This window comes from Gymnoscopelus braueri, assembly GCF_963280865.1.
Source record: "Gymnoscopelus braueri genome assembly, chromosome: 7".
NCBI lineage: Eukaryota > Metazoa > Chordata > Actinopteri > Myctophiformes > Myctophidae > Gymnoscopelus > Gymnoscopelus braueri.
The window spans coordinates 56037960-56055355 of record NC_137608.1 but is presented as its reverse complement, the minus strand read 5'-3'; positions in this window follow the sequence as shown (position 1 = coordinate 56055355).

The following is a 17396-nucleotide window of genomic DNA, read 5'->3' as shown; positions in this document are numbered from 1 at the left end:
GTGCTCATGGGCGCGGCCATTATTATTTTCCTGGCTGCACACGTGGGACCGGCCTTCGCTATTGTCGACACGTGTCTGCAAGTGGGGGCCGCCATCTTGTCTAGCGACACGTGTTGAACAGCTGAGGCGGCCATTTTGGCCCCCCCCACTGTCATTGCGACAATAGCTAGACTTTGTCTTACCTTGTGGCGCCGAGGAAAATTTTGGCGTGACCCATGTAGCATGTGGCGGTTTTGGCCCGCCACAAGCCTTTGTTCTGTCCGGAGACCACCATGGACCCCCCTGGGGGGGGTCCGTCGCGGTCTCCGGCTCATTTTCATTCCTACCGTTTTCAGTTGCAATTTTTTGTTGGTCTTTTTTAATACAGCAGCATGTAAAAGCACAACATTGGCAACAACAACAGTAGAAATAGCATGCACACTCAGACGATCTGCTGTGGCACGTGTATGTGTATTTTGCAAAACTTTCCTCTCTAACGCATGCACACTCAGACAATCTGCTGTGGCACTTAAATGTGTGATTTGTGTTTTGCTCTTCTTTCTTTCGGTGCTTGGCGAGCGATCTTCCGTCGCATCTGCTAGCTCCGGTGGAGATCTCCTCCTCTTCCTCGGTGACCCGTACATGAGGCCCGAGGCCACTAGATACAGGCGCGAATCCCCCGTCTGAGGGGAGAGGGAACCGGGGGAGAAAACTTCCCTGCTTTCCACGCAGGGAGTGACAGTGTCACCGACGCGACCTGGCACCGCGACCCTTGCTGGAGCCTCTCTGGCTGGGTCTGTTCTGTGGGGGGCGAGGGCGGTCGTCCTCCCTTCGGTCCCGCTGTTCTCTGGCAGCAGGTGGAGCGGAGGAAGACTGGGCCTGTCGAACTGGGCCCTCCTGACGATTCGGCGGCCTACCTCGGTCTGGCTGTCGTCCAGGACGGGACTGGGGTCTGGGGAGAGGTGCTCTGGATGGGGCTTGGATGCAGGACAATGCAGCCTCATCTTGAGCTTTTCGAACCGCGCTGCTCTCCTTCAGGTAATCCATGGCGCCCTGGAAAAGATTTCCTGGGGTGACTTTGAGGTTCAGCAGCTTTTTCTTGTCCTCGGGACCGCGGAAAGTAACATGGTCGAGCCATCGTGCTCTTTCGTGGGTGACGCAGAGCCCCAGTACTCTGCCCGTCCATTCTATGGTGTGTTTATTTAGAGAAATCATCTCTTGAGTGAGGCGTCGCATCTCGGCCAGCTGCTCGGGTGTGGCGGCGTCTCCCGCCTCGCTCAGAAGCACCTTCAGGGAGCCCTGCAGAAGAGCGGAGGCATTGAGAGCCCTGCCGCCCGATGTTGACGCCCTGTAGACGGCTTTAGAAGCCAGGGAGGCAGCGATGTCCTTTTCATTGGTGAAAACAGGGATGTCTTTCACCGTGGAAAAAGGTGTTTTCTGGCCGCGAGGCTGGCTAAGGCAGAGGGAGCTGGCTAGGGTGCGATCCATGGGTGGGGGGGGGCCGAGGCCCAGTTCACCCGCACCCACACAATCGATGTCGAACCGTAGCCTTCTGGGATCCGCGTCGGGGGCCGCGGGAGCGCTCCAGGACGAGGAGAGAGCCGAAACGAAACCCATCGCCAGTGGAAGTTTGCTTTTCGTGGTGATTTTTTCCTCCACTGAGTCGAGTCCCTGAAACTCCGAGGTGTTAATAGGGGTCTCGTTGATCTCGTCGCCTGGCCACTTGAGGCCACATCTGACGGTGGCTTTTTTATAGAGCTCCAGAAGAGTAATCTCACCTATCATGGCCGGTGCGGGGGCTGTGAGCGGCTCAGCGTGAACAAGGACAGTGTGGAGGGTCCCAGCTGGGGCTGGGGGGGTCGGGGGGTCGCGGTCCGCGGTGAGAGCGTCATCCCTGACGACCACCCCGTCCTCCGCGACCTCGTCAACGACCAGGTAGTCTCCTACGTCCTGCGACTCCTGCCGCTCGGCTTGGTAGGGAGTGAGGGCGTCGTCATCCACCTCATAATCGCCGACCGAAACGACGCTCCCCGGGGTGGAAGAGTAGTGGGAGGCCGCACGGTGTTCGGTGTGGCCACCGGGTGGGGTGGGGGGTGGTTCGACGCGGGGCTCAACATGTTCGTTCCTCGGAGGAGAGCGAGAGCGGCGGTGTTTTGGTGGCTCCAGAGCCCTCGCGCAGCTAGCTGAAGCATGAGGCCGACGAGCAGCTTGGCTAGCAGGTGTGCGGTCCACAGATCGCCGGGAAGCGAAGTAATGGCGGTCGCCGCCGCGCTGCTCCTCATAGTCCTCGAACAGGGGCCGTGAAGGAGGCTGGAAAAAAATTCTGGCCTCGTGGAACCGGTTCTTGAGCTCGGACGAGTTGAAAGACGCACAGTCGGAGCATCTCGGGTGTAGCTCGTAAGCAGCGTCCTCAGCGTGGGCGAGACCCAGGCAGGAGACGCAGTGGTTGTGTGTGTCCCACTCGTCCAGGAGTTGAGGACAGGAACGGGAGCCGCAGCGACGCAGGGGGTACTCCTGACGGTCAGAAACGGCGGTACGGCGTCGAGCCATGGAGATGAGGTGGCGAGCTAAGCTACTAGCCACTAAGGTGGAAAGCTAAACTAGGCCGCTAGCTACTAGCGGAGCCAACAGGTGGCTAAGTTTAGCGTTCTCTTTTTCTTTTCTTTGAAGAGCTGTGCTTTTCCTCGTCTGGAAAAACACAGTGGGGAAGAGGGAGAAGAAGAAGGTCTGGGGAACTCTGTGGACCGCGAAACCTACCAGTCGCTATAGAGTTGTGATGACCCGCAGAACTCGTTCTTTTGTTTGTTGAAATGTTTGTCGATTTGCGAAGCTCCTTCACCGTAGGCAGAAGGAAGCCAAGAGAACGACTTCCGCATTCCGGTCGCCTATAATACCTTCGGGAGGGGGCTACCGGAAAGCGACGGAAGACCCATCGGGCCAAAATTAGGTTTGGCCCTGAGGGAGTTAATGTGAAGCTTCTGTTATCACCGCCAGAGGGCGCTGTTCCCATATGTGAACAACGAGAGAGCAATGTAGCAAAACTTAAATTAGTCCATTTCAAAAGGTGTAGTTAGATGAGAGGAGGCCTCTAAATTTCAATAATAGTAATTTCATATTCCAAAATAATATTTGACATTTCTAAAAACGAAAAATTATGAAAGAAGTGGACAAAACAAAGAAAACATAAAACTGGCTCCAACACATTTGTTAATATGATTCACATACAACAGTTAAAGGTAGGGTAAGTGATCACTTTTTCTTTTTTTTTAATTTTAAAGGTTAGAGCATTATATTGTGATAGTAATCATTACTATAGTGTTTGTTCAGTAACAGTGTTAAATAGCTCTATATTGTGATAGTACTCGTCATTACTATAGAGTGTTTGTTCAGTAACAGTGTTAAATAGCTCTATATTGTGATAGTAGGCCTACTCATTGCTATAGAGTGTTTGTTCAGTAACAGTGTTAAATATCTCTATATTGTGATAGTAATCATTACTGTAGAGTGTTTGTTCAGTTACATAGGTCTCTGTATTTCTCCAGCTCTTTGATAAACAGAAAATACATTTTCAGGTAGGTGACAAAATGTCAACCAATCAGGAGAGAGTACCCATTTTATCAGCTATATTTTTCATAGTGTTCCGGTTCCAATTGTGTCTGCCTATTTATTTGTGTCATCACTTCCAATTTAACTTGTTTAATCTGTATCCTGTATAGTTCTCTATCCTGATTGGGTGCTATTGGTATCCCGACCTGTTTACTAAAGAACAGGAGAGACGGGGAGACTCCTGTTACTGAACAGACACTTTATATCAGGCGTAGGCAACCTTAGGCATGGGTTCCAACATTGACACAGGGGAGGGTGATCACTGGCACACTGGCATAAGTGTGAGAGAGAGGTTTTTTCTTTTGAAATTAAATATTCCAAAAAAAGTTTAGTCAGTTAAATGAAGTCCCCTCACATCTATATGTCACAGGTAAATTGGCATTCCAGGTAAATTGGAAGGGGAGCACTTGTTTTTAGGCGCAGGGCGGGGCTGCGAGGCGGGGCTTTTCGAGACAGGGTTTTTTACGCGAGACTCGCGAGGAGGAGGAGCCTGAGGCCGAGGAGACGCACCCGAGCGCCTCCAGGCGCGAGTGCCCGCGCCGACCGGCCGATGCTCTGCTAGTCGAATCATCCGTCCGAGTTGTGAACCGATAGGGGGAGAATAGATCTTTTCATGGTTACGGTCTATGGTTACTATCCAGTGTCCACGACGACACACATGTGTGCACTTGCATGTGTGAGCATGCACACACGCACACGCGTGCGCACACATGCGTGTGCATGTGTGCATGCGCACACATGCACACGCACACACGCATGTGCATGCGTGTGGATTCAGTGTGGATTCAGTGTGCATTCATTGCCCTCTAGCGTTGGTTCTACAGAATTGCCTGGGGGGCGGTGAAAACAAGCACCCCTTTTCCAATTTACCTGTAACATATATACAAATGACATCCTGCATATAATTCTACATTCATTCAAACTCCTAACTCTGACTGGGGAGGGAGTCTGGGAGATTAGGTGGGTTATTGCTCTGAGTAATGATCATTACATCCATAGAAAATAGTTCTAAAGAAGAAGAAATAAATAAATAAAGGTTGTTATGTATAGCCTATGGACAATCAAAATCAGTCGGAATGATGTCATTTTGATGTGGTGTCAAATTTAAACTTAAGGCAGGTACACACTGCAGGATATTTGGTCCGATTATGCTGTGCGACTTTTTTTGGCGCTCGCCGACAAAACCTCCCGATCTGACGCAGATCGGCCTTTGATCGGAGAAATAATGTGTGAAAGGCTCTGCGAGACGATCTGGCCGCGATCATTCGCTCTGCGATGGCTTTCCGACCGTTTTCAAATATCTACCTCGTTAGATATTCAGCTGTGTCCCAGACTGAAAATCATCCAATGTGAAAGGGTCTGAGATAAGTCTGCGAGCAGATCAGCGCCACAGCCAATGAGAGCACATTACAGCAGCCACCGTGGCTAGGAGAGGATCAATGGACCTGACCAAACAGCAACAAACAGACCCTCCCCCGCAATATTACCGTCCAGTAGAGGGTAGCATGGGTCCAAAAAATTGGACCCGAACCGAAACGGATCCGAGGATATTTGAACCGAACCGAACGGACCCTAGAAAGAAATCAAATTTACTGGACCCTGCCCGAAACGGCACCGAGAATGATTAGATCCGGTCCGAAACGGAGCCGATTAAAATTGGACCCGATCTTAAATTGACCCGGGGAAAATGGAGCCGATCCGGCCGGGTCTTTAGACCCGAAACGGGTCAGATGCTATATTATGCTTATTTTCTCCATAACATCGAGACTGGTCGTCTCAGCGAGTCAGCGCTAATGCAGCGAGTCAGGCTAATGCAGCGAGTCAGGCTAATGCTAATGCCGAACGAGCTAACGCTGTTTGCTTATTTATCTCCCTGGCAACACCGAGTTGCCAGGTTCTGGGAGAGAAACAAGCAACCAGCGTTAGCTCGTTCGGCATTAGCATTAGCCTCTCAGGAACTTTCAGTGCATGTTTGAGTATCATGAGACTCTACAATGAGTAGTAGTAGAGAAAAAAATAACTTTGCATCGGTTATAACAGACGAATTTCCCTTAGGCACACGCTCCCATTATGCCAACGGAGGGGGTCGAAAAAATTACGACACGGGACTCTCTGAAATAACTCAACGTCCCTTTCAAGGATGGTGAGTGGTATATGTTTTATCTGGTAATAGTTTAGTTTTAAACCCACTTATTTATACTTTGTATGTGCCATATCTCATTGAGATTGCAGTTGAGTAAACCCTATTTGTAGTGCTGTGTGCTTTGTGTGCTGTGTATTAAGTTATTTGATGTTTATTGAGTCAAAAATGGAAATGGTAATTTATTGAAGAAGACCATGGCTAATTTATTAATGTGGCCTAATATACTGTTTTAACTTGATGTGAATAAAATGTCAACTTTAACCTGGTGTCTTCCCTGAGCCTCCCTACCCAGTTATTTAAAGCTCTGTTACGAACCTCCTGTTTTTAAAGTTAAAGCCTTAAATGGTGGTTGGTGCAATTCCAACTGGCGTAGGCCTAGTCAGTAGAGTTTTTATGTTTTTAGTAACCCCTAAATAGTCCATTTGGTTACATAAAGTTTTAAAATAATTGTAGTGGAGTAGAAGTATTGGAAATTGGAAATACTACAGTAAATTAAAAAATACCTCAAAATTATAATAAGTTAACTACTTGAGTAAATGTACTTAGTTACTTTACACCACTGCTTGTGCACTAACGTAGCTGAAACAATTGAAGAGATATTTTGCTTTCAAATGCTGTCAAACGATACAAAATGTAATCTTGTTTAATCTCATGCTTTGTCAAAGTTAATCGCACGACTAATCGCAAATAAGTCATCAGTTTTTTATCTGTTCTTATATATAGGCCTACCTTAGAGGTATATTTTTCAAGTATCGTATACCCCTATTAACATGGGAGTGGATAAATATGCTTGCTATTTGCAAAAGTATCTTTATTTATTATTGGAAATCAATTAAAAAGCCAAAAGAAACCATCACAATGATCTGCTGCATTTATTTAGTAATATGAGTACTGTAGTGTCCACCTTTATGCTTATAAAGGTTTTTTACATTAACACTAAATGATGGACCTCACACAGGATTCTATACAATAAACATAAATTGAGCACAGGATGTTGTAGCCTCCCTGTTACATTCTAGTAGTAGCATTTAGCTCCCTATTGAAAGTAGCTTAAGAAATAAATGTAGTTCCTAATGAGTTGTGGGGTAACAACATAGAGTTAAACAGGTACTGTAACGTCTACAATGACCATGGAAATCCTCAACACATAACAGCTGTGTGTGTGTGTGTGTGTGTGTGTGTGTGTGTGTGTGTGTGTGTGTGTGTGTGTGTGTGTGTGTGTGTGTGCGCGCGCGCACATGTCGTATATTGGCCCTTATTGCTTATATTTTATGACAGTATGCAAGTCAAAATCAGATATAAATGATAGAAGTTATTTTACTAAGTAATAAGAATCATGAGTGTGTTGTGACTCAGCCTGGTGTTTGCATAGAAAATCAAGAACATGTGGCTGATAGCCTAGTGCAGGGGTGTGTGAAGTGTGATTTACATCTCCATTGTTTATGGAGACATCAGGTCTAGGCTTCCTGGCATACAGTTGCTAATCAGATAGCGACACTGATGAAAGGAATTGCAGGTGGGGGGATTCTCTGACCCCCACCCACCTGTATTGTAATGTGAACCTACAGTTTAAAAGGTGATATGAAAATGTAACTCTGTAATGTAGCTGCGTGGAGGACAGGGGCTCTGCCACTGGAAGTTGCTATGATGCTGTTTGCTGAATAAACCACTGAATGATTCTGGAAACCTGGAAACCTGACGTCTTCTTCTCCTCTACTTTATTACAACCAACCAGCCTGGTAGCCCGCAGTTTACTGCCTTAAATACACAACACGCGCGCGCACACAAGACTAAGCTGTTACAACACAGTCAGCTTTCCAACGTTTCCTCTATTCTCACTGTAGGCAGTATCATTTGGCTGGGTACAGGATCACACTGGAGTGGGTACTTCAAGGGGAGGCTCGGCAAAGGGCATCGTGCCGTCCTGCCAGCTTGTGTATTTCACCAGGCATGCCAATGCCAATTTAGCATAAAGATGCCCACACCTGGTCTGTCCCTGTCTGTACCTGTCTTGTACTGTTTCTGTTCATGTGGATGTCTATATTGTATGTTTTGCTTGTTATGTTTTTTGTTTAATGCATGTATGCATGTCTCCATCTAATGCATGTATGCATGTTTATTGTTTGACTTGTCTCATTTATTTTAGCTCTTTGTGAGTTTGTTTGTCTGACCGAGTTTTGTATTCTTTTTTATTCTATTTTGTATTAATTTATTATTATTCTTTGTTGTATGTCTACATGTGTGTATGTGTATTATTATCAGTTTCTTTTTCCTTTCCCTTTTTTGTCTTGGTTTTTCCTGAGTATGGCCTCTTTGTGTGCTTTGGTGATCTCACCTGTTTGCTTTACTTGAAAAATAAATAAAAAATTGATCAAAAAAAAAAAAAAAAAAAGATGCCCACACCTAGATGCATGTAGATACCCCTAAGATTATACTTTATTTGTCTTTTCTGAAACATCCTCACCTTGCTAAAGCCTCTCTGGAAAAGAGTGTCTTCACTTATTATCCTTACATCATAGATCTTACACAGTGACTTCATATCTTGTTTTAATAGTTGAATACATACTTTAATATTTTGACATGAGTGCTCACAGAGAAAATATTGAACTTTTTTCTTTTCTAGTAGAAGTATGACATCTTTACTCAAGAGTGCACTTTGGAATACATTCATGTCTTTGTGATATTATGACAATGTTAACATGATTGGCATGACAATTATGATATGAGAATGTGTACATAACTAATAATGAGAGATTATGCACAGTAGCCATATTGGAAAGAAATCGGGCCTCTTCCTTACTTCCTTCATGATACCAATGATACTAATTAAGGCTCTGTTCCATTTCATGTAGCACAGTGGTTATCAAATGTTTTAATTTCAAGGACCCCCATAACTCTGAGAGTGTACAAATGGAACCAAATGGACCCTTACGGGTCCATTTGGTTCCATTTGTACACTCTCAGAGTTACACACCTTTAAGGGGCCATTTGGAACCCCCTCAAGGAACCACAAGGGTCCCTGGACCACACTTTGAGACCCACTGGTGTAGCAGAGTGTTTCCAGTGAGTCATCACCCTGACTCTGTTTGACCAGAATGGAACAGAGCCTTCATTAGTATCATTGTAACAACCAGAATGGAACAGAGCCTTCATTAGTGTCATTGTAACAACCAGAATGGAACAGAGCCTTCATTAGTATCATTGTAACAATCAGAATGGAACAGAGCCTTCATTACTATCATTGTAACAACCAGAATGGAACAGAGCCTTCATTAGTATCATTGTAACAACCAGAATGGAACAGAGCCTTCATCAGTATCATTGTAACAACCAGAATGGAACAGAGCCTTCATTAGTATCATTGTAACAACCAGAATGGAACAGAGCCTTCATTAGTATCATTGGTAACAACCAGAATGGAACAAAGCCTTCATTAGTATCATTGTAACAACCAGAATGGAACAGAGCCTTCATTAGTATCATTGTAACAACCAGAATGGAACAGAGCCTTCATTAGTATCATTGTAACAACCAGAATGGAACAGAGCCTTCATTAGTGTCATTGTAACAACCAGAATGGAACAGAGCCTTCATTATTATCATTGTAACAACCAGAATGGAACAGAGCCTTCATTAGTATCATTGTAACAACCAGAATGGAACAGAGCCTTCATTAGTATCATTGTAACAACCAGAATGGAACAGAGCCTTCATTAGTATCATTGTAACAACCAGAATGGAACAGAGCCTTCATTAGTGTCATTGTAACAACCAGAATGGAACAGAGCCTTCATTAGTGTCATTGTAACAACCATAATGGAACAGAGCCTTCATTCGTGTCATTGTAACAACCATAATGGAACAGAGCCTTCATTAGTATCATTGTAACAACCAGAATGGAACAGAGCCTTCATTAGTATCATTGTAACAACCAGAATGGAACAGAGCCTTCATTTGTATCATTGGTAACAACCAGAATGGAACAGAGCCTTCATTAGTATCATTGTAACAACCAGAATGGAACAGAGCCTTCATTAGTATCATTGGTAACAACCAGAATGGAACAGAGCCTTCATTAGTATCATTGTAACAACCAGAATGGAACAGAGCCTTCATTAGTATCATTGTAACAACCAGAATGGAACAGAGCCTTCATTAGTATCATTGTAACAACCAGAATGGAACAGAGCCTTCATTAGTGTCATTGGTAACAACCAGAATGGAACAGAGCCTTCATTAGTATCATTGTAACAACCAGAATGGAACAGAGCCTTTATTAGTATCATTGTAACAACCAGAATGGAACAGAGCCTTCATCAGTATCATTGTAACAACCAGAATGGAACAGAGCCTTCATTAGTATCATTGTAACAACCAGAATGGAACAGAGCCTTCATTAGTATCATTGTAACAACCAGAATGGAACAGAGTCTTCATTAGTATCATTGTAACAACCAGAATGGAACAGAGCCTTCATTAGTATCATTGTAACAACCAGAATGGAACAGAGCCTTCATTAGTGTCATTGGTAACAACCAGAATGGAACAGAGCCTTCATTAGTATCATTGTAACAACCAGAATGGAACAGAGCCTTTATTAGTATCATTGTAACAACCAGAATGGAACAGAGCCTTCATCAGTATCATTGTAACAACCAGAATGGAACAGAGCCTTCATTAGTATCATTGTAACAACCAGAATGGAACAGAGCCTTCATTAGTATCATTGTAACAACCAGAATGGAACAGAGTCTTCATTAGTATCATTGTAACAACCAGAATGGAACAGAGCCTTCATTAGTATCATTGTAACAACCAGAATGGAACAGAGCCTTCATTAGTATCATTGTAACAACCAGAATGGAACAGAGCCTTCATTAGTATCATTGTAACAACCAGAATGGAACAGAGTCTTCATTAGTATCATTGTAACAACCAGAATGGAACAGAGCCTTCATTAGTATCATTGTAACAACCAGAATGGAACAGAGTCTTCATCAGTATCATTGTAACAACCAGAATGGAACAGAGCCTTCATCAGTCAGTGTCATTGGTAACAACCTGTGGAGGAAGTAAGGAAGAGGCCCAGTTTCTTTCCAACATTCTGCTGTGCATAGAGCCTGTCAGGCACAGGAGAGAAACCCTAGACATATAATCTACAAGCTATGAGCTTGTACATATGCTTTTTTTTTTTATTAAACAATCGTGAAAATGTGTGTAAATCTTTGAATAAATATAAACAAAATTAACTAAAATCTTTGCTTCTGGGGGGTCCCTGTAACAACATATTTTGAGATGGGGGTCGGTGGCCAAATACATTTCATTGTGGGGGTCCTTGACATCCACTAATTATAGCAACATAAGTTTTTTTTTCCAAAAAACTGTTAGGATTTAGAAGACATTTGTAGAATCCCCCAGAAGCAAAGATTTGAGTTACAAATGTTCGCTTAAAAAAATATACATTCTAAGATTTGTAAAAAAATGCAGATCTACAAGCTCGTAGCGCGGCATTCGGTCAAGGAACCTTTTGAAAGGAAGAGACGTGCTGAATGCCGGGGATGCGCCATGACACTCATGGGTGACAAATCTCACACCGGAAGTTTATGGAATACATGGCAGTGAATGGAGCCGTCTGGACCAGCTCATGAACAAACATTATATCTGAACGATTGCGTCCTTTGTCATATAATGGTTTCAGGAATATAAAAGAAGACATAATTATCACATGTTGTTTTCTAATCACTTGCTTTTCGATATGTACAGCACATCATTTTATTGAGGCGTCTAAACAGCGGCAGGTCTCGTTTCTGTCTCAGAGGTATCGCGAGATTTGGTTGCCAGACAGGAAGTGGTGGACAGTCTCGCGATACTTTGGCCGTTCAGAAACATACTTTGTGCTCTTTAGATACCTCTATAAACGTATACAGTGTACACATAGAAAAGCAACACAGCAGAAAACAATGTGTTACATGTCTTCTTTTATTTTCCTGAGCCCAGTATTTTATAAAGGTCTCAATCGTTCAGAGATAGTGTTTGTTCATAAGCTGTCCAGCCGACTCTCATTGACGCCAATGTTATTTCACCGACTTCTGTGAATCTGCCGGCTGGAATTGCACGATAGAGAAAATGACGTCGGCGTCTCTTCCTTTTTAAAATACATTCCTTGCATTCGGTGTCGCTATATGACCTTGTATATCTGATATTTTTGGATTGCCAAAAGTATAAAATAATGTTTATAGCAAAAAATCGAAAATGACACAGTATGCGTTCTGGTCTTCTCATTGAGTGCCATTACAATTTTTATTAAAATTTTAAATTTTGTAAAACAAAAGTGCTTAGGAAGCGAGATACAGCCTTTTTCAGTTATAAGTTAAACAAGGAGTGGATGGAGCTGCAAATCTTCAGATAACGATATCTTGGGTTCAGGAAGATTTTTTTTTTCTTTCTATTTTTTCAAAAACACGTGAAACACTTTAATGGCACGTTGCACCATAGCGCTAAAACACGTGAAACACGTTAATGGCACTCAATGAGTTAATGGGTTAAACGTCCTCATAGATTTCATAGATGCTTTAATGACTCTCATCAGTGTTTTATGTAAATTCATGTTTTTTGTTTATTTCAGACATTTAACCCAGACTTGAACCCTCAATACTTATAAACTTGACCTCTGGCTGTGTAATTGGTCTGCTCACATTTCCCTCTACACCAAACCTCTTTGCCCTAAATAGCCGATCTACAAGCACACAACGCACTTGTAGATCTGCTTTATTCGGCTCATGTTCCCCACAGAATAGGGATGCCAGGGTTCAAGTGGTTAATGTTAAATATCCTATTACCCCCCGTAGTAACTCTGAGGACCCCCTAGGGGTCCCGGACCCCCTGTTGAAGACCCATGATGTAAGGAACAACACTTCTGCTCATTTAACCATTTAACAATTGTAATATTCCATCAGTTTTACTGATAAACAATATAAAATATGAAAAGGTTTGAGTGAGTTGATGATGGTGGTTGAGTTTGTACAATGGGCACCGTATTGTTTTTATTTTTTATTATAAAATAAAAGAACCCTTCAAGAATCCAGCCAGTAAGAATTGTAGTTGGTAGTTTTGACCCTGCTTTCTAGATGTCATTACAATACATGTTGGAAGAACTGTGTCAAAGTTAATACAGGATAAACACGTTTAAATTCATGATACACGTGTTTAAATTCATGATACACGTTTAAATTCATGATACACATGTTTAAATTCATGATACACGTGTTTAAATTCATGATACACATGTTTAAATTCATGATACACGTGTTTAAATTCATGATACATGTGTTTAAATTCATGATACACACGTTTAAATTCATGATACACGTGTTTAAATTCATGATACACATGTTTAAATTCATGATACACGTGTTTAAATTCATGACACGTTTAAATGCATGATACACGGTTATATTGATGACACACGTTTAAATTCATGATACATGTTTAAATTCATGACACGTTTAAATGCATGATACACGTTTATATTCATGACACACGTTTAAATTCATGATTCATGTTTAAATTCATATAAAATAAAATCATGTTTAAATTCATATAAAATAAAATCTCATGTATAAAAAACAAAGGAACAGACAGAGGTCTTGAATGGCAGTAGAAATAGAAATAGAATGTATTGATAAGTATATTGATCATGGCAGTACAGTAGAAATAAGATGGCAGTTATGTTGCTCCGAGGCAGCTGATACAGTCTGGAACTTTGGCTTTACTCTTAAAGGTACAGTAGGGTACGTGATTATTGTTTTATTGATTTTTTTGATTGGCTGAAATTGGCAACCCACCTTAAAATGTATTTTCTGTTTATTAAGAGCTGCAGAGACGGGGAGACCCTGTTACTGAACAATGGCAATGATTACTATCACGATATAGAGCTTTAACCTTTTAACCCATTTAGAACCTGAGGCCGATTAAAAAAAAACGCCTTCTAAATCCTAAAGTTTTCAGAAAGATTCCTGTTGCTATATTCATAGCAACATGTCGCTATGAATATAGCAACACGTCGCTATATTCATAGCAACATGTCGCTATGAATATAGCAACACGTCGCTATATTCATAGCGACACGTTGCTATATTCATAGCGACACGTTGCTATATTCATAGCGACACGTCGCTATATTCATAGCGACACGTTGCTATATTCATAGCGACACGTTGCTATATTCATAGCGACACGTCGCTATATTCATAGCGACACGTTGCTATATTCATAGCGACACGTTGCTATATTCATAGCGACACGTTGCTATATTCATAGCGACACGTTGCTATATTCATAGCGACACGTCGCTATAATCATAGCGACATGTTGCTATATTCATAGCGACATGATTCATAGCGACATGTTTCTATATTCATAGCAACATCTAAAACAACACACGGATGCTTTCCTGGTTTTAAAGGTATAACAACGTACAGGCTTTACCCGTTCTCAATGGGCTAGCAACACTTTTTGTTTTATCCAAAACATATCACGTACCCTACCTTTAAAACCACTCCAGTTATTTAAACCAAAAGCACTACAGGTGCTCATAGCGTTGGTGTTGCCGAGACATTCATACATTTTGCCAAAAAAATAAGGAAAAAAAGACATTCTGGTATAAAATGTAATGTCCTCATGTTATGTTATGGGCAGAGAGGCAGAAATTAAAAAGCACAGTTTTGAATTACTTATAATGTGACGTAAAAAATGACATTCTGGTGTATAAAATGTAATCTCATCTTTATATATGGTTGTTGTTGGGCTGAAACCTCATTATGTCCAAACCTCACCTTACCTTTCAGGATTCGATTCGAAAATATCAAAAATGTGCCGATCTACAAGCTCAAAACGTTTTGACCTTGTAGATCGGCACATTTTTGCTACTTTTGTGTGACACTGTAGTATGACGAATTATGGCATTCATTTATGAAAAAACAGAAGAAAAAAAAACGTAAGTTAAAATATGGAGATACAAGGTTTCTGCCCGACAACAACAATAATTATGGACAGGCACAAATGAAGAGCTTTAGCACAGTTTTGAATTACTTTTGAATAGTTTGATTACAAAAACTTGACAGAACACTTTTTAAAAACAATAATAAAATAATAAAGATAATGTCCACACTCTGGACACATAAAGTAACAGCTTGCTCACGTTTAGTAGTAGGAAAAAAAACATCAACAACAGTTGAACAAAACGATTGTTCAAAAATGTGCGAAAACGACAGCGAAACATTCCTGGAGTTGTACAACGCTGTGCTCTGGTCCTTAGCGTTAGAAGGAGTTCTCCTTAACGCTACGCGACTCTTCGGGTGAGTAACAAAAGTGTATTCTTTAAATATACTTAAGTCGAGAGGCCGCCCTACCGGTGGTATGCGGGCAAAATGCCTGAAAAGTCACATAGCGTTAAGGAGAACTCCTTCTAACGCTATGGACCAGAGCTATAACACAACGCTGTTCTGAGCACCAATGGCAACACATAGAAAGTAAAAGCACAGAATAAAACACATTAGAATAAACCAAAGAAACAAGAGGGATAAATGTACCCGTAAAAGCATTGAACCCTTGAGCAAAAAAACAACAACCTCTGGTGTCAGTGAGGACTCAGAGTTGGTCTCATTGTACTGCAGGGTAGGTTGGATGTGAACCTATAGTTCTACGGTTGGATGTGAACCTATAGTTCTACGGTTGGATGTGAACCTATAGTTCTACGGTTGGATGTGAACCTATAGTTCTACGGTTGGATGTGAACCTATAGTTCTACGGTTGGATGTGAACCTATAGTTCTACGGTTGGGATCCTTTAGGATTTTAAACGATTCCGGTTCCTTAAACGATTCCCTCTTAACGCCCCCCCCCCGCCCCCCATTCCTTAACGATTCCCTCTTAATGCCCCCCCCCCCCCCCCGGCCCCCCATTCCTTAACTTTTCCCTTTAAACCATTCCTATATCTTTTTTAAAAATATATTTTTTGATGAACACAAATTCAATCATACATACATTATTGCATACGTATTATTGTGGAGTTATTATTATTATATATTAATGTATTAACAAATTTAGCTGGGGACCCCCTGGAACCAATGCACTAGGATGAATTAGCTTGTGTTGAGCTGCAAATTCAGAACCACTTAAACACTCAATACTTGATCAAACGGACCTGTAAAGAAGAGTGCATTTGGTACTCTCTTATTTCACTCTACACAAATCGGTTCGCCAACAAATAGCAGATCTACAAGCTTGCAACACGTTGCGAGCTTGTAGATCTGCTATTTTTGGCGAACGTCCCCCCCCCCAGAATAGGGATGCTGGGGGTTTAAAGTGGTTTAACAAAAGTTTTAAGCATAATTTTGATTATCGCAATAATATCATTTAAGGCAATTATTTTTGCCACTATAATGGTGAGGTGTAATTTCCATATGGTCCCTAGTCTACATCTAACCGTCACAAAGCTCTCACTCTAGTGTATAGAATGTAATGTACGTTTAGCATCAAGGAGAACAAGACCGTACATCATGTTGTCGTAGAAAACAGCTGCGATCGGTAGTGGTCATCATGTTTAAAGCTGCAAATGTGCAAATATCTTTCCATTGGTCACCAAGGCTGAACATACAGTAAAACCAAGGTTTTAATCGAGACGCGAAACTAGCGACCAAAGAATAAAGTGCACGCGTTGGTCGGTCCTCCATTTTGGATCTTTTTTAAACTTCCTTTTCGTCAAAGTCGGGCAAAACTCTTACAACGCTGTTGTGCAAAAACTAACGGCCAATCCGAAGAGACGACCCCGCCCACTTTCATTATCCTCTGCTAAAAGTCCCCTTTCTACTGCGCTAACCAGTGTTGCCATGTCTGCTTATTATAAGCAAAAATAGCAAAAGTAGCAGATCTACAAGCTCAAAACACGTCGCGATGCTTTTGTGTGACGCTGTAGTATGATCAAGTAGGACGTTAATTTACCAAAAAACACAAAAAGTTAAAATATGGAGATTTTCTACCCGACAGCAACAATATACTAACAATATACTGGTTCCCCCCCCCCCCTCCCCTCCACCCCGGACTAACAGGTCGGTCATGTCAGCTACCTTAAAAATGCTAAAATGTTTTTAAAAAGAATAATGGCGTTAAATTGCACTTTGAATAATAACAAATATAATGACAAAGTTTTGCACAACAGATAAAAGAGGAAAATGTCAGGGATATATATATACGTACAGTCACTCGTACAGGGATTTAGTCGACGACAAAAATGCACTGTCGGCGTTTAGAAGACAAAATAAAGGCCTCCGCAAATCAATCACGAGGGTTAGGGTTAGGGTTAGGTTTAGGGTTAGGTTTAGGGTTAGGGTTAGGTTTAGGGTTAGGGTTAGGGTTAGGTTTAGGTTTAGGGTTAGGTTTAGGGTTAGGTTTAGGGTTAGGTTTAGGGTAAGGGTTAGGGTTAGGTGTGAGTTGACATGATGCTACGTAGATATGCTCTTCTTCTGGTCGTTAATAAACAATAACACAGGAAGTGGTTGGTGAAGGTGGCAGTGAGCGTTCTGCTGAGGCCACAGCTGTACGCTGTGGTCTGGACTCGTCTTAAAAGGGATAGTTCACCCAAAACATATTTTTTTTTCTATTGAGACTTG